General features: G+C 45.3%; 1 non-coding gene across 1 annotated transcript; it reads right to left on the bottom strand.

The window, feature by feature from the left end:
• Window positions 1–3,820: 3,820 nt before the first annotated feature.
• LOC115065468 lies at window positions 3,821–4,022 on the bottom strand. The gene has a single exon (XR_003845246.1). It is a non-coding gene; the product is annotated as a small nucleolar RNA U3 (small nucleolar RNA).
• Between the last annotated feature and the right edge of the window lie 267 nt (window positions 4,023–4,289).

The raw sequence follows: 4,289 nt of genomic DNA, 5'->3' as shown, positions 1-4,289 counted from the left end.
AAAAAAAAAAAAAAAAAAAATCCCAAATAAAAATGATCGACGAGGAATTACAAACGGCTGGGAGATCTGTTTAATAGATGGGTCAGGATCCAATATTTTCAATTTATAGGATGACTTGTTCATGAACAGGAAGTCAGTATTTGAGGTAAAGAATACCAGGGACAAGCCAGCAGTAGCCAGTTGTCCTTTTTCCTTTACAGTGGCTCCACAGTGTCTGCTGTCACTTAGTGTGCAAAGCGGCCATGTTGACAATTGTGCCCTGTGCAGTAGCAGAAGTTTTGTTCCAGCAGAGGACAGCAATGGGACAAAGCCCGGGAGGCTAATTTCTGTCCTCTCCACCTCCCTAAAGGAAATAGAGACGTCTATGTCTTAAGACTCGGGCCAATGGCAGAGCCAGGATACAGCAGGTTCTACCAGGGCCTCTCCAGCTCTACAAAGGAGCCTTATTATTGGTCCTCGGGCCTCATTCCCCAGCTGTGAATTAGGTAGATGGGGGTCTACTTCTCTTCAAGTGCTGGTTTGGTTGCCAGGCTTGGTGAGCGCCAACTGAGCTGCCCCAGACCCTCAGCTCCCATCACAGAGAAGTAACTCTACTTGGTTTCCCCTCTCTTTTCAGAAGCAACTTCCTGAAAGATAAGCAGGCAGCCCACAACAAGCCCTTGTCATCTCAGAGCTCTCGTCATCTGAAACACTGCTTGCTAGACCCCACCCAGCAACGACACACCATGTGTCCATCCCCGGGGTCTCCATCCCTCCTCCTGACACCTCAAAGCTGTGCTTTCTGCCCACTCCGTGTTCGGGCCTACGTTCCTTGTGGTCTTTCCCATGATCCTTCCGCGTTCCAGGCTGAGATCCCCACAGCCCGCTTTGCTCTCATTCAGACCCTGACGTGTGGTACACGGGAATGAGTCCTACTATGTGCCCCTCCCCCACCCAGGCTCAGAAGTACCCAGCCTCGCACTATGTGCTGTGCATGTTAGGTAATAGTCTGACTTATTCCTCTACTGGCAAAAGCATGTGAGACATGGTCCCCTGCTGTGGTAATTTCTGTGCCTCCCACCTACCTGCAGGAAGTGGGGACATCAATGGTTTGGGACTCAGTCAAGGACAGAGCTGAGTGCACAGCAGTGCCGCCAGAGACTTGCTGACTTCTGGTGCCAAATCTTCACTACTCAAAAAATAAGCCTTCCTTGGGCCTTTGTGGAGGCATCTGGGACAAAGCAGTAGTTGGATGCCACAAAGATTAACCAAGATGTGGCATGTGATACCCCTCAGACACTCAGCCTTGGACATTTGCACAGACAGAAGAAGTAGACCACAAGGGGGGGAAAAAAAAAAAAACCTTAGGAGAAGCCCCACCCATTGGGGGAAAAAAAAAAACCTTCCTACACACACACACACACACACACACACACACACAGCTGGAGATTTGAGAATTTCATGAGGTCAACCTCAGCCTAAGGGTTCCCAGCACAGAGGGAGCCACGGAACCACAATGACCCGCTTCCTTCCTCCTTTCCTCCAAGCCTGAAGGTATCAATAAATCTGTTTTGTCAATACTATACTCTGTCGCAGGGACCCGGCCAAGGGGTAGCAGCCAGTGGGAAAAGAAAGGTCCGTAGCAAGCAGAGCGCTCCTGGGGGACAAGACTTCACCCCAAAGGCAGCTTGGGGTACTAGGTGAGAGGGAAGGGAGAGCCTGAGAGAACTACAGAGCAATGAGGAGAGTCCAGACCCACATGGTGCCGGGCTCCTCATGCATGCTGACAAGAGTAATTAAATGCAAGTCGAGAACGTATACAACACTCAACAAAAGTATACAAGTTAAGAACAAAGTAGATACTCAGGCGTGTAAGCTCTTAAAACACACTATGCAAAGTTAAACTTGCAGTCACAACTGGAGGCCGCATCCAAGTCAGAGTAGGCTCAAGTGCAGGGGCCATCACAAAAGAGAGAAGACATGAGAGCGTGGGTCTGTAGAGGTCAAGAGTATTAGCTGCTCTTCCAGGGACTAGGGTTCAATTCCTAGCAAATGCATGGAGGCTGACAACCATCTGAAACTCCAATCCTAAGGGGTTCAATGTCTTCCGGCCTCTCAAGGTATTGCACACCCATGGTGCAGACAATACATTCAGACAAACATTCACATGCATAAAATAAATGTGAATAAAGTCATTGGGGCACTCAGGAAGCAGAGGCAGGTGGATCTCTGTGAGTTTGAGGCCAACCTAGTCTACAAAATGAGTCCAGGACATTTAGGGTGGGTTACACTGAGAAACCCTGTCTCAAAAAAGCAAAACATTTTGGGTGTGGTGACACACGCCTTTAATCCCAGCACTTGGGAGGCAGAGGCAGGCAGATTTCTGAGTTTGAGGCCAGCCTGGTCTACAGAGTGAGTTCCAGGACAGCAAGGGCTACACAGAGAAACCCTGTCTCGAAAAACCAAAAACCAAAACAAAACAAAACAAAAAAACAAAAGAAAAAAAGCAAAACACAACAATAAAGAGAAAAAAGTCAAAGCTAAGAACATGAATTATTTTGCAGAATGTTTGCATGCTGTGATGAAGCCTTGAGTTCAAGCATCAGGACCACAAAAACTCAAGGTGGTGCACACCTGTCGTCCCTGTGCTCCGGAAGCAGGAGCAGGTAGATCAGGTGTTCAAGCACACTCCTGGAGATATATATTTCAAAGCCAGCCTGGGATACACATACCCTGTATCAAAACACAATAGACTAGAGATAAGAGACCAGCTGGCAATTGCTTTGCTTCAAAAGAATAAAAGACTAAAGAAAACAAAAGCAGAATCTATCTACCTAACAGTGTAAAACTGAAATTCCACATTATAGTAGCATAACAGGCGGGAAGAAAAATAGAGAGAAAGGGAGGTGAAGACTTATCCAGACATTTCTCATGTCAGAAAGATAAGGCAGACCAAGGTTAAGAAAATCACACTGTGGCCAGGCAGTGGTGGCGCATGCTTTTAATCCTAGCACTTGGGAGGCAGAGGCAGAAGGATCTCTGAGTTGGAAGCCAGCCTGGTCTACAGAGTGAGTTCCAGGACAGCCAGGGCTACACAGAGAAACCCTGTCTCAAAAAAAAAAAAAAAAGAAAGAAAGAAAAGAAAAGAAAAAGAAAAGGAAAGGAAAAAGAAAAAGAAAATAAAAAGAAAAAAGAAAAGAAAATGGCACTATGAAGAATTAAATATGAGGCTTACAGGTGATGGCCGTAAAATCAAAATATACCTATGTCATTTTTTTTTTGAGACAGGGTTTCTCTGTGTAGCCCTGGCTATCCTGGAGCTCACTTTGTAGAACAGGCTGGCCTCAAACTCAGAAATCTGCCTGCCTCTGCCTCCCGAGTGCTGGGATTAAAGGCGTGCACCACCACGCCCGGCACCTATGTCTTTTTAAAAACCAGCAAAAAAAAAAAAAATCTTTTAAAGAGTCAACAATACATGGTCTACAGGACAAAATACAATAGAGCAAGATATAACCAGTGTGAGGTTAGCAGAATTGATATTGTGAAGATGGTAGCACGTTCAAGAGTAACCTATTGATTTGATCCACTCCCTCTTGGGCTAGAGAGATGACTTGGCAGATAGGAGCGTTTCCTGCTTGTCTAGAGGACCTGAGTTTGAGTCCCAGAACTTCCACCAGGTCGCTTACAATCCAGATCCACTGGATCTAATGCTCTCTGGCCTTGGCACACGCACACACGGTGCACACTCAAGCAGTCGCACTTGCATAGACATAAGTGGTTTTTTTTTTTTTTTAAATTTCAATCCACTGTCCATCAAAATTCCACAGATATTCTCTTTTTTTCCACTCAGACTGTGTCCTCTCCCTCTTGAATCGAGAACGATCATCAATGGCGAACAGCAGCTGCAGAAAGCAACACTAAGAGCCGGCTTCACACTCAGGAAAGAACACTAAGTCTTCTTCTCATGGTTTTGGGTGCTCTACACAGTCAGAAAAACTTCTCTAGTAACGAACTATAGAAATGATCCCTGAAAGTATAGCCTTTCCACAGATACTCTTTACAGAGCTAGAAAAAAAATGCTAAAATTTGTGTGGGAACACAAAAGACCATAGACAGCCAAAGCAATCTATATAAAAACATAGGCAAAGTGTTCTATGACCTGACCTCAAATTATACTACAGAACCACACTGATTAAAAACAATATGGTACTGACACAAAAAATAGGCATGCAGAGCATAATAGAAAATCCAAAAATAAATCCACTCAACTACGGGCAGCTAATTTTTGACAAAAGTGTCACTAAAAATGG

Source organism: Mus pahari, chromosome 14 (assembly GCF_900095145.1).
Source record: "Mus pahari chromosome 14, PAHARI_EIJ_v1.1, whole genome shotgun sequence".
Classification (NCBI taxonomy): Eukaryota; Metazoa; Chordata; class Mammalia; order Rodentia; family Muridae; genus Mus; species Mus pahari.
Note: the sequence above shows the minus strand (reverse complement) of the source record. Positions and strands in the feature narration are given on the sequence as shown.